The sequence below is a fragment of the Lepisma saccharinum genome, chromosome 5 (genome assembly GCF_977018435.1).
Source record: "Lepisma saccharinum chromosome 5, izLepSacc3.1, whole genome shotgun sequence".
Taxonomy (NCBI): domain Eukaryota; kingdom Metazoa; phylum Arthropoda; class Insecta; order Zygentoma; family Lepismatidae; genus Lepisma; species Lepisma saccharinum.
Window position 1 is genome coordinate 22,522,313 of NC_139233.1, and position 14,252 is coordinate 22,536,564.

The 14,252-nt window shown below is 40.7% G+C and overlaps 1 protein-coding gene across 2 annotated transcripts in view; it reads right to left on the minus strand.

The window, feature by feature from the left end:
- Positions 1-14,252, minus strand: part of LOC145987711 (puratrophin-1-like) — a 984,553-nt gene that overhangs the window by 780,945 nt on the left and 189,356 nt on the right. The window contains exon 1 of one of the 2 annotated variants that reach the window (XM_083122283.1): positions 4,690-5,077. The exons of the other annotated variant lie outside the window; for it this stretch is intronic. The gene's annotated coding sequence lies outside the window, so the exon portion shown is untranslated. Of the gene's footprint in view, positions 1-4,689; positions 5,078-14,252 lie in introns of those variants that run through there. 2 annotated transcript variants of the gene reach the window in all.

The window sequence follows — 14,252 nt, forward strand, 5'->3', positions numbered from 1 at the left end:
ACTAGTACTTCCTTATCCCCAGTAAAAGATTCTTAATAACTCGTACTTCTCTTTTATCCCCAGTAAAATATTCTTACTAGTACTTCTTTATCCCCAGTAAAAGATTCTTACTAGTACTTCTTTATCCCCAGTAAAAGATTCTTACTAGTATTTCTTTATCCGTAGTAAAAGATTCTTAATAACTCGTACTTGTGCTTTATTCCCAGTAAAAGATTCTTACTCTTACTTCTTCTATATCTATTATTCCTACCTCTGTTAGCAAGGTCCTGTAAATTCAATATAGCAACAACGGCTTCATCACATGCAGTCTATTCCTACGGCAAGATTCCTACACAGCTACCACTGGAACAACCAACCAATATCTCAAAAGTCACGTGTATTCGTTTACGTTGACTTCGCTCTTACGACAGACAGAGAATAGATCCACGCATTGGTGACATTCCTTGGAATCACCCCCCGTCCCCCAAAAGTTTAATTAGCAGACTGTTTTCCACGTTCAAACGAAGCGTTACAAATCATTCAACAAGAAGCCAGTCATTCCACCGCAGATCCTAAATGAGGTTTTAACAGAATTTCCCCGGAAAAGGACCTTTTCGTTCATCAAGACCTTTAATGGAATTTCGATTATGGATTAATCGAAATGTAAAACGGAAAAGGGAAGGCGTGAAGCACAAAAAAAAAGGGCGGAAAAGAGAAGTACCGTGGTTACAATTCCATCGTCAGCTTTTCAACACGACCTCTCTATTCCAGCCCGATGCTTTCAACGAACCCTTGACGGAAGTGACGAAAAAAAAGGGGGGAAGCATTGTTTGTTTTACAATATCTGGGTATCCCAGGAGGGGAATGTATCCTCCCTGCTGCCATTTTAACACTCTCAGCTACTGTCAACATTTCCACCCTTCATTTGTATCAGCATCCCTTCCACTTCCGTGACGGCAAGCTCTTTTCTCACCCCCGCCCGCTTCAACCCCAATCAATTCCTCACACCCCAACCCGACCGTCTCGAGTCTCAGGACGTTTCGGTATAACCAGTACCGTCTCCAAGAAGCTGTTGAATGAGGCTATGTTTCCCTATTGGCCCATGTTTCCTGGCAGTAAAGACCTTGTTGGAAACATGACCTGGTAAAATATGCAAGCAGCACTTGCAGTAACAAAATACTGGCTCAATAAATTTCCCTCTCTGTATATATGCTCAAATGAGCATTACGCTTTGGCACACACTTCTACTTTACAGTAATTACGTAAGCGAAAAATGCAGGTTCGACCACGATTCGAACAGGGAAGTCTCATATCGTATCATGACTCCACCAACTCTAGTTTTCATTTTCAGCTGTTCTACCTGAGAGTATGGCTGCGGCAAGGTATGCAAGAGACCAGGATTCTAGTCAGGCCCGTAGCTAGAGGGGGGGCAGGGGGGGCAACTGCCCCCCCCTGAGAGCCTGCTTTGCCCCCCCTGTGAAAAATACAGAACATATTCCTACCTGGAATTCTCACTAATCTTTACAATTATATCCTCTATTACTCTAGCAACATAACAAAAATACTTATTGATTTTGTGATTTATTAAGGTGTGTGGGATTCCAAATAATGTACTAGGATTAGGGGGAGAAAATCTCTTCCTGATTCAGATTTCCGGAAATGATTTCGTAATTTGTAGTATCTAGAACAGTTGTGACATTTTGGGAAGTCTTGTATGAAAGGTGCCTAATGTGTTTGGATGTTTTTCTTGGATGTGTTGCTATGAAGTTTGAACTGCTTAATCTTTAGTTTCCGAAGTCTACCTATTGGTAATAGTGATTCATGTGGTAGAGAGAGGGAGTGTATATTTGATTTTTGTTACTTAGCGTTGCCTTTCTGCCACTTCGAGCTAATCGTGACAATGAGTGATGATGTGAAATTGATGAAGAGACACTCACAAACAGTGCTGCAACCACAGCAGGGGGAAGGGGAATTATCCCCCCCCCCCATTTTCGTCGGAAGTCCAATCTAGGGGGGGCAAACATTGAAGTAAAGAAACATGACTAGCAGAATCTAAGATAGCAGTACAAATGGATACTCAAGATGGAATTAGTTTTCAAGTTTTTATTGAATTTTTCTTTCAGACGCCCAAAGGGCAGTTGCAGGGGGCACAGAGGGGCAATTGCCCCCTCGCTTTCAAATTTTATACAAATAAAAGTACATTCCGTAATATTTTCTTGCTCGCTTCGCTCGCAAGTGCTAATTCTGCTATTCTTATAGTCCCAAGCCATGGGAGCCAAAACGATCTAATTGAAAAAAAAATGTTAAAGGGAATGCCATGGCACCTCGCGAAATTATTTGCGCCCTATTAAATCAATATTGTTTTCAGTTTGCAAATATTTTGATCTAAAGATTTTCCTGCTCGCTTCGATTTCAATATGATTCTCCTCTGTAATGCATTCTAAATTACCAGAGAGAGAAGTAAGGCCAAATATATACTTCAGATTGTTGCTGCTTAAATGCGAGGAAAAGGAGCGAGCACATTTGAGAGACAATTTGGCGTATGAATTGATCTTGTAATGTATTTAAATAAGATATATATATATGTATATATATATCCCTTGTATATGCTAAACTCTGGTGCCGAATGAAAGAAGTATTGCCGCTTGCATCACTGTTCGCACAGCGAAGTGACTGAAGATTAAGCAGTTCAAACTTCATAGCAACACATGTACGTATATATATATTAAAGAAACTTTAAATACCTACACAATTCTTCAAAGTATAGATAATATGTAACCATTATTATTTAATTAATTTGAATTTTCTTGCATAACACAACACAATAGTGTTGTTGGATTCTCATTAGATTCCTTTGTGAGTAAAAATCTAGCATACTGGAAACTAGAGGGAAACATTATGAAGCACGATTTATAATGGACTTCCTTAATCAGTTCTGCAGAGAAGCCCAAAACTGTTGGTACATATTAATCGTCTATTAACCTTTTGGACCTGTAATTATAAAGTAGATACAGTGTTATTTATGTTAAACTTTATCTTTGTATTCTTTGGTATTCCGAAAAGTCATTATCGAAATATTGTTATTTGATGTTGCTCGAACTTTTCTTTGTTCATTGTAGTTCCAAGATATCATCCCTTTCCTGTTACATATCACTTTTGGAGGAGAAAGACAAGTGCCCCTCTGTACCCTGCTATATCTGCCAATGCAACACAGTATATTAAAAATTTGCCCCCTCTAGGATTGACTTTGCCCCCCCTAATAAGAATTCCTGGCTACGGGCCTGATTCTAGTCCTGGTAGACTGCATTTTTCACACCAGCATTGATTTCTACGTGGTAGTTGCTATTTCAAGAACCACATGTTATGAATTTTTTTCCCAATATTTCCAGTATGTAATACACACTGTCCAGGATTTTCGTCAGTGGGGACTATGGTTTCGTATAGTTTGCAACTTTCTCCTGCATTTCATGTTTGCCTTATTTTACTTCACTTTTTGTGCCACTTTATCTAATTTTGCGAAGATGGGGATGAGTGATGATGAATTTGATTAATGGACACTCGCAAACATCCATGCCCAGGCCAGGATTCGAACCAGGGATCCCTGGGGAAAAATTTAAATTCTAAGCTAAAATAGGGTATTGACCATACCTCCCCTCCTCACTCCTACTGGACCCGCCACTCCATGCCTTGGTGGCCAACGATCTGATCGCTGAGATAATTGCGACTCTCATTCAATCAATTTTATCTATCATCCTCACCGTCACGATTTAGCAAAAATAAATTGACAGAAACGGCGCTAAACAATAGAAGTACGAAAGTACTAATATCTAGAACGTGCCAAAATTTAACCAAAACAGCGGCGTCAAACGTTTTGTCTTTGGTTCGAATCCCGGTCTGGACATGGGTATTCTTTGTGAGTGTCGCGATTAGCCAAAACTGGCAGAAAAGCGACACTTAATAACAAAAATCAAATTAATCAAAGGCTTTGGCCAAGTACATTTTGTGCATTGATTGGCTAATCCTCACAAGCAAAAATTTAAAGAGCAAAAACCGATTCACTGAATCGTGCCTTCACGGAGAATCAAACGTCTCTCTTACACGGGAACAACATTAACTTATTCTCGAGCGATCAAATTGATAGCAATAACACAATGAAAGAAGACAACTTACAGATCTAAATTAAGACACGGGACGAGAGACTGAAAAAAAAAAATCGCCTACACAAATAGGGGGAGGGGAGGTAATCAACTGCTGAAAAAGCATGAATACCACCATGAGAAGCAAAACAGATTTAAATAATGGTATAAACCTTCAGGGGCGCCAACTTCATTGGCTAGGCTCAAACACTTTTGAGTTTTAAGTTCATAAAAAATCTCAAATTCATGTAGATCTATCATCAACAATGCATCCACTTATTACTTTTTTTTAAATCTGCTATTTACTGAATTCAATAACCGAATCACAGTCACAAATACTGTATATAATAACAACAACACGGCAAATTATTGGGTGCGCTCATTGTCCAGAGGGTTTCTGACCACACGAATAAAATAATTTATAAAAAATATACAAAGTGACTTCATTTCAATGTTTACCCAGCTGCGCCTTAGAAAAAACTACACCACGATTACAGGTCGACAATATATCGGACAATAGTGTAAGGAAATTACGGTGTCATGAATATCCAAGCGACAAATTTAACTTGCTTACCTTTTGTCACAGGTGACATCGTAGCTACTTCACGTAGAGCCAACTTGTCCATGCGTAAGGTATCCTTTCTAGTTGACAAGTTAATAAATCCAGGTAAAATTATTCAGAGTAAATTGCACGTCGATACTGGCTATTCCTAACCCGATAAAAACAACTTCAGATCCACACTTCGACACAGAACCGTCTCAACACTTTACACGTTAACCACACCCACCGCGGTAAGACGACCACACAACACGTACGTAACGACGGTGCATTTCACCGACGGACACTTGCATATGAGATCCGTTGAGGCGGTACACAGCGCACAAAACATGTGTGGGGCATCATCCTACATGCTCGTTTAACACCCGCTCGATTTCGCCGGCGACGCTATACAACCCGCACTATGAGCCAGGCCAGACCGAAGATTGCTCGGAGGAGGGAAACGATTGAGTGGCAGCAGCGCCGCGTGGTGACGGATAGCCGTACTATCTGCGTGTGCGCGCCAAAGCTGGCAGCGAAGGGGACGGAAGGTCGGGGTTTAGTTTCGTGAATGAACAGGGGAGAAAAGAGCTTTCGCGATGTTGCCAAATTGCGTTTTCTTGCACGCATTTACGCACAAGTTTTTTCCCCATGGATCGAATTTTCCTTTCTTCGGAAAACGATATTCATAAATTTGAAAAATGTGCTTAGAATTCCTCCTAGAAATTTCACGTAAATCTTCGTGTGGTTTGGTCTAGCCGGGCCCTTAGTGAGGGGTTGGCTAGTGGACTGAAGCCTAGGGCTCCATGACAACAAAGTCGGAATATAAGACGCAGAAATTTACACTTGGCAGAGGTAAAGGGAAAAGGAAAACATACATACGGAGTTAATCGATGCTTTCACATATTCTGGAATCATATCCGAAACCTCTGGTGTCGTAGCGCGCCGTGCTAACCACTCCCCCATGGAGATCGGCTGCCACGCAGGAGACCTGGGTTTGATTCCCAGTGTGTGTGATCTAAGGTTATTGTCCATCCATCAAGTGGCTCTGGGATTCATCCAGCCTCAAATAAATGGGAGCAACCCTAGGGGTAAAAGCAGCTGGAGCGTGGTACTTATCACACCAAAGTGGCCGAGATCGGGAATGTGTTGGGCCCTACACCCCACATCCTCTAAGTGTGCCTTCATGGCAGAGTGCAATATACAATATGCACTACCTTATGTAGTAGTAATAGTACGTTTTTTCTTAAATCAGAACTGCAAACTACGAATCTTTAAATACATTAAAACTAATGGGGGAGGGATAAGTTGACCGTTTTAACGAAAGCCCGGATAAATAACCTAAAAGAACAGTAGAAAGTGCATTTAAACTCCGTTTATAGCAACAAAACACGTTTATTATGGTGTGTTTAAAGGGCATAGGCCTAAATACACAATACAGTACAGTACAAAGTCTGCGGGAAACAGAATTTCATCTGTGGTTGACTGCCTCTTCTTTGGGAAGTTTTCTTGTTGACTTCTAGCCACATTTAAAACCTTGCATTCTGCTCTTTTCTTTGTTTTGGCCTTTTGCCTGTCCGGATTAAGCGAAGTCCGGCTTATCGGGGTTCGGATTAACGAGATTTTACTGTATAACCTACATTATTTTTAATGAGTTTTCTTTGTTTTTCAAAATTTGTACGATGTAAACATCACAAACCATGACAAGAAAATAGGACGCACATAAAATGTCGATGCTTGGTAGTGTGGGGGGGGGGGGGGGGGCAAACCATAATCCTTCCTAGGGTGCCAAAATATCTAGCTACAGGGTACGCCTTCGCTGTTTCCTAGATTTTCTCAATAGTTTCTTGGCTACGTAATTCTATTAAACTCTTGATAATATCGAAACAGCAAAAGCAAACCATTTGCATGAATGCTCTAGACCAGCGGTTACCAAAGTGTGCTCCGCGAAACATCTTCTAGTGATCCTTGAAGAAATTGGAAGAATAAAGAAATAACCTAATCGCTGAAAACCTTATCAAGCCTTGTGCAAAGGACATAGTTGAATGTATGCTGGATGGAGAGCCACTAAATTATACGGCGCACGCTTTTAGAAGGAACATGAGTTCGGCCAATACCCAGCCAGTGCTACTGCACTGTTGCCAAACTAACTGCTAGCGCAAGGGAAGGACAGAAAATTCGCGATGGGTCCATTATTTTTGATAATGCATCCACGGTATATATGAGTACAGTGAAATAATATAGTGAATATTTCTACACAGGATTATAATATCATATCACTGTGACATATATGAGAAACCCATACCTGAAAAAAAGCTTGAAGGTATTTATTTATTCATCACCGCTATCGTCGTCTTCCTCGGTCTCCGCATGGACGTCCGCAGAATTTTTTCCAGGGAGGGGCAAGGAAGGTGTTTTTACCAGGGGGGGCAAACAAGGCACATTTTCCTCCATAATAGTGTTGTTCCCTCAAAATCATTGTTTAAATTTGAATATCATATTCATGCAATAATTAACACATATTATTGTGGCTGTAATGAAATTATATGTGAAAAATATATAATTTTTGGTTGACTTTCATTTTCCAGGAGAGGGCCACGGCCCCCTTGCCCCCCCTCCCGGACGAGGTTAATGATTAGATTTTGCACCCTTGGTGCCTGTACTAGTGGTGCTAAGTTTTGAGAGTGACATTATTTAAAATAAAAAGAACACACGGAACACACACTATCGCAAGAAAGGGCTGTATTTAATCTTTTCGCAAACTGTTCTTTGTGACGCACGAGTGAACGATAAGCGAATAATTTTATACCAGCCTTGCTACGAACACGCTGAACTCAAACTGACCCAGGCTTTCAATGTTCGAGAACGCCCAGAATAATGAAGGGTCATTGTTTATATCGAGGCGAATTTAACACCCACAGTTTTCCCTAGACACAACAACTCAGCTGCGTCAACACATTGGTAACGAAAAAACAGGCGGAAGGAAATGAAAGGTGATGTTTCCCTTGTTTCTTCAAGGAACGATAACTCCAGCTGTAGGCGACGGAAATTCATGGGACTTGGACAGTCAGGTTCAAAATGTCTTTTCCCATCTTATGATGAACCTTAAAGTGGCGAGTTTTATGAAAACTTCTTGCGCGCAAGAAAAATACAGAACACTGCTTTTAACTTCCGCGCCGCAGTCTCCTAACTGTATAACGTTGCACTCCTGCCATTGGTTGATCGCCACGCACACCCTCTCCGTGGCCCCACCCGATATCGCTTCTAAAAGCGTGCGTCGTATAACACACACATTTCCTTTGTCAAATAACACTATTTCACGATGCATCAGGGACTTAGCAGATGACGTGAAAGCTACTTTAATTTCACGAAAAAAATCACTAAATTTTCCCTTCAAATGGATGAATCAACAGATGTAGCTGGGTTGGCAATTTTAATAGTTTTTGTGCGCTACCAGTACTTGGAGTCTTTTCAAGAGGATCTGTTTCTCTGCAAATCGTTACCGACTGCCACAACTAGCGCTGAAATTTTTAAATTAATAGTGAATGGCATCCCATGGGAGAATTGTGTCGATGTGTGCACAGACGGCGCGAAGGCCAGGACCGGAACGACGTCTGGTGTTATCTCAAAAATTAAACAAAAAGTGAAGGAGTGCAGCAGTAGCCACTGTATCCTCCACCGCCAAGCCCTTGCTGTGAAGAAGATGACACATTCCCTAAAAGTAATCCTGGACGAAAGGTGGCTCTCTCGAGGCAAAAGTTTGGCTCGGCTCTTTGGAATGATGGCTGAAGTCAGAATCTTCCTGACTGACAATGACTTTGTTTTGGGAGACAGGTTATGTGACGAACGCTGACTAATAAAATTAGCATATTTAGGTGATATTTTTCAGAAAGTTAATAATTTAAGCCTCTCACTTCCAGGAAAAGCAACAACAGTGTTTGACGCCAGCGATAAAGTGCAAGGGTTCAAAAAGAAAATCAAGTTTTGGGCAGAACCAGTGAACAATGGCAATCTTGACTGCTTCCCAACAGTAAAAGAATTTATAGAAGAACTAGATTCAGACCAGGTGCGGTTGGCTGTATAGCGCAAATGTGCAGTGAACCCCCAGTAACATACAAAATAAACAATAACTGAGATGTTCATAAGCGTAGAGTGGCAAATTCTCTTGTTGAGAAGGAGAAACCGCGGGCCAGAGCCACTCAGCTCCCCTCTAGTTCTGTTTCGTGCAAAGTCTCCGCTGAACCTCCGCAAGGCAACCCCTACCATACTAAAAGCATAGGAAGGCTAGCAGAAGCTCGACGCGTACATATGGCGAAAATACATGCAGTCGGATACTGGAGGAAGGTCGTCTCGTCAAAACGGACATGCGCAGTTCGTAGGATCACCAGCGAGCTGGAGTGAACCACGCTCTTCTCTCTTCCAGTATTGCCCTATGTGTTTCAATTTGAATTCATTTGGCAATCTCTTTGTATTATTTATATTTTACAAGACTTATTAGATTAATGAAGAGGGTGTAATATATATGCAGAGGTGACCTCAAACGAAAGCTAGAAGTAAAGATGATGGGATAAATAAGATAAATATGATAGAAAACAACTTGCCTACACATTCAGAGTTCTCTTCTATAAGATGGAAACACTTCAGGTGGAAGGAGCCGAAAAGTCAAAAATAGTGCGAGGGCGAGGGGTCGCTTATCGGACAAGACTTAAACAACCTTTTGGTCTTCTTTCGTCAGACTAAATGATTTCGTTGACATCAGGCACGTATCAAGAAATTCTTTTCGGGGGGGGGGCCAAATATCACTTTTTTTTTTTACAGGGGTATAGATAGAACCTCGCAAGGTTTAAGGTCGATTGTGGCGATTCAGTTCCAAAACGGTGGGGTGGGGTGGGGTGGGGGGGTTTGGGGCAAGAAAAGTTCACTTTCTCTTGGTAGACAAAGGTTAGCATTAAAAAGCCATAGTGCGGGGCCAAAAATGGAGAGCAACTGTCTCCTAAATCTGCCAATGTTTAAGGTGCTGTTTTTTTTACCTTTCGGAACGTGATATCGGGACATTTTTTATTACTCGACTCATTTGTTGCAATGTACGAACGTTGTGTTTGTGCCGAAACGATCTCAGTATGTGTATGTGCCCGTTTCACGAATCTGTTATGCAGTGGACAATCCATTCGAATGTTTTGATTTGATTTGATTTATTTTATTTTACTTCGCGTTTTTTGCCTCTTGGCTAATTTGCGAAGATGGGGATGAGTGATGAAATTGATGAATGGACATTCACAAACAACCATGCCCGAGCGGGATTCGAACCCGGGACCCTTGGTGTCGCAACGCGATGTGCTAACCACTCAGCCACAGGGTCCGGCCCATTCGAATGTGTTCTCCCAGGTTTGGATATGATCCTTTATGCTGTTGTCGCCTGCCTTCGAAACGTAACCTTAACAAAAATCCTAATTTTGCATCCTTGTGATTTGGATCTTCAAGATTTAGGAAGAATTCAGACCGAAGGCACATACACGTCGTTTGCAATGAGTGACCCAATCAACAGAAACGTTTCACACCGTAGCGGCACGACAGGCTGCACAAGCGTGTGTTCGATTTGTGAAATCTTCAAGCGAGACGTATAGCTTGTAGCTTCGGTGTGAAACATGGTGGGTCAATCTCATTGTCACCTTGAAACGGCAGCTCGTGTTGACCACAGAAGAAAAATATCTTGTCAACCGGTGGTGGGAATGTCCCTTAGTTTTATTCTATCTCCTTTTTCTGTGCTTGTTAATTAAACAGGCAACATCTTACGGTTGGGCATACACAAGAGATGTGCCATGCAAAAATTTTAGCGGAAAATGCAGGCTCCACCAGGCATACTGTGCCATTGCTCTACAGCGACAGCAAATGATCAAGCGAAGCCAAGAGTGACTCGGTAGCTGAGTTGGTAGAACAAAAAATGGCACGGTATATGCCAGAGACCCTGGTTTGGGGGTCTTGGTCGAGCTTGCTTTTTCCGCTAAAATTTCCACATATGCAACATCTTCTTGCTTTCTCTTCTCGACATTCATAAAATTTTCGGCCTTCATGGCTGCCCCTTTGTGGTAGTTAGTATTTGAGTGTTTTTCCAAAACAGTTGACTTAAAAGTCCTTTTTTAACCCACGAAACTCTCGGACTGCATACACGAAACTTGGTCCGGTCACTAATAAATCGTCACTCAAAACTTAGATTTTCAGTCGATCTGTGCAGCTTATTTCCTTTTTTTAAAAAAATGATGCTCCAATGCCCATTACTGCTGAAATATTTACTTTAGAGACCTTCGATCTCTTCTGCTCATGACCCGAAACTAGCACTACACTGTCGACAAAATCTTCAGCTTTGGACCCGAACTTGTAATAGTGGTAGACTTCAGCAGTTTCCAGCAAAATGTGTCACTAGTTCTCCCCCCCCCCTAATCTCTACATCTTATAAAACTGTCAATGGACACTGACTGATCACTAATCGACTGTCACACTTACTCCTGAAGTCTTATTGAATGATTCTGTTGTACAGTCCAACCGTGAAATTGAATCCGCGTATTTATATCCATATTATATTCTGGAATGTTCCGCACATAAAATGTTTTGTAGTTCGACTCCACCTCCTATTCAAGAACGTTCTCTCTCGAGCTTTTCAGAGAATTAGTAATCCAACGAATCACCCGATTCATGGCGCTGCCTTCAACAGTACTTTGTTGTGCAACTTCCAAATGCTGACAAATTGGTAAATAATGCTCAAGTTCGATGCAACAACACCGAAAGAGCAAGAAAGGTTTACATACAATATTATCAATTATATCTCTTTAAATTATAATCACAATATTTTATTTCACACACACAAGCCAGAAACCTCATATTATCTAGTGTAAATCGAAAAATTTCGGAGGGGCTCGAGCCCCCTGAGCCCCGCCTCTGCATACGTGCCTGGTTGACATGTTAGGCTTTTTAGGTTTAGTTGTCTTAGAATATATACACTGCAATTTTCGGGACTTTACCGTGCTTGACCAAAAATGTAGTATTTACTGTTTATTCAACCCTAACCTAACAATGAAGGCATTTCACACTTACGTCAGAAGACAACCAAAAAGTTGTTTGGGTTTCGTGCGATCAGTTATACTCTAGCGCGAGAGGGTGTTCGAGGGGACGCGCGCATTTGACTTTGTTACGTGTCATTGTCTCCATACTTGTTAGTTTGTTTTGAAGTGCGTGGCTGGTGATTGAAATATATTTGTCGTGGTGATACGTTGAGTGGAGTGAGGTGGATTGTGTATTGGATGGAGTGTAGTTGTTGCTGTGCGAGAAGTTAACATATTGCATAGAATAGAATCGAATTGCTTTGATTTAGCGATATACTTTTGAATAGTTATATAAGAATTATCTTGTAATCAAGGGGTCTTGGGTTCGATTACTGATACATACTCATTTTAGCAGGCAGAGATTTGTATTTTTAACTGTAGGTTCACGATCCAGTTATAGTCTATTTGACAGTGGTGGGACCAGATAAGAGTTGGCAAGAGTGGAAGAGGCAAAATTGAGGCCAGAATATTTTCTGAATTCTGAGATACCCCTAAATACAATACCATACGAAAATCTTAAATTAAAATGATCGCCCCCTACACACATACTCCTTGGTGTTGTCACTGTTATCTGAATATAAAGCAAATTAACTTTGTCAGTAATCTACCGGCCAAAGTTTGATAATTTTCCCAGTACTATCTCTACGAACCAAAGCGTGTAGTGTCTTAAAAGGTTTAGATAAGTCCACTTTGCATAATTTTGGTGAACCCCCAGGAAAATTATGCACGGGCCGCGGCTGATTCAGACATACCTGTGGATATCTTAAATGAGTTTCAAGTTCACCTACTAAGTTTGCTTGATAGTTTCAACAGTTATTTTCCGGAAGAACTCCATGAAAAAACGAAAGAAAACTTTTGGGTTGAAAGCCCATTCTCTGCTGTCACAAAAACCAGCCTCTCTGACAACGCAGCAATATGAATGCTTGATTGATTTGACATCAGATTCTATGATAAAATATATTTTTTTTCAAATAAGAAGTCACTATCTGAATTCTGGTTTCAGTTAAAAGACGAATTTAAAGTTTTGTCTGATTGCAACCACTTATTATGTGAATCAGGATTCTCTGCTTATGCAGGTACAAAAACAAAACATAGATCTTGTCTCGATGCGGAGCCAGATATTCGGCTCCAGCTGTCCCAAATTCAACCAGATGTATGTAAATCAATTCAGTCTCATCCCTCCCATTAGAATGGTCCCAAGTAGTAATTTTTGTTTTGCAACATTAAAAATGGTTTTATGTACCAGATCTATGAGGATATAATTTACAATACTTGCTTTTAGTTCGTTTTAAAATGTGTTGCCTTAATATGTTTCATTTGGTTTGTTTTGTAATGTATGTAGTGAAATTAGAGTTGAAAATATTTTTTTTTAATAAAATAAAAACCATGTTTCACATTGAATTATGAATGTTTACCTTCTATCCTCAAATAATATGGTCATACAAGTGCTAGGTGAAAATTAGTGCTCCTTGATGAACTTTTCTACTGAAAAGTGCTCCATGACCTAAAAAGTTTGGGAACCACTGCTCTAGACCATCGTTTCTCAACCTATGGGGCGCGACCCACTGCTGGGTCCCAAGCGGACGTTTGGTGGGTTGCGAAGTTGGGCTTGAAAATGTATTTACTGTGTCTTAAAAACATATTACGTTTAAATTACTAAGATATATTGTTCTAACAAATTAAATTCAACCCGTGTTGCACGTAGTCTAAACTCTCCATTTCTGTTATTCGCGCTCTACCATTGCTTTTTACCGGCATCTCTTTGATGTTTAACTCGAGGGAATCGAATATCTATCGCGTTCGTTTCGATCGCAGCAATGAGTTCTTAATTATCTGTGTATCACATACATGTCAACATAAGGTGTCGCTTGATATTTCCGACCGCCTGTGTATATGCGGTTGCCGAGAGGTGTCAACTGTCATAATTTTTGTGGTGAGAGTATTCTAAACATGGTAACTTTTCTGCCTTCCGGACCTTCGAATCTTTTATAAGTGATTGATTGATTGATTGATTTAGTTTTATTTCACTTCGCGTTTTATGCCTCTTGGCTAATTTGCGAATATGGGGATGAGTGATGAAATTGATGAATGGACAATTTCAAGCAAGATTTGGCTTTCACAAACAACCAAGCCCGAGCGGGATTCGAAATGGGACCCTTGGCGACGCAGCGCCTTTTGTAAGTGAGAATGACCTTTCCTTACCTAGTGAGTTTTGCGATTCTGTATTATCTCATCTCTCTGCTTTTGGTAACGAGATTGAAAATTACTTTCTAGAAAGTTACAGTGAATTCAATTGGATTCGAGACCCATTCTCGTATTTTGAATGTTCAGTAAAACTTGTTGTCAGAGAAAACTGTGTGATATCAGCTCTGATTCAGGCATTAAAACTAATTTTTTTAGATTCAGACTTAACAAAGTTTCGGATGACTTTAAGAGGTGAGTATCCTGAACTTAAGGATGAGGCGTTGCTTATGCCGTTCTCCGCTTCATATTTGGGTGAAA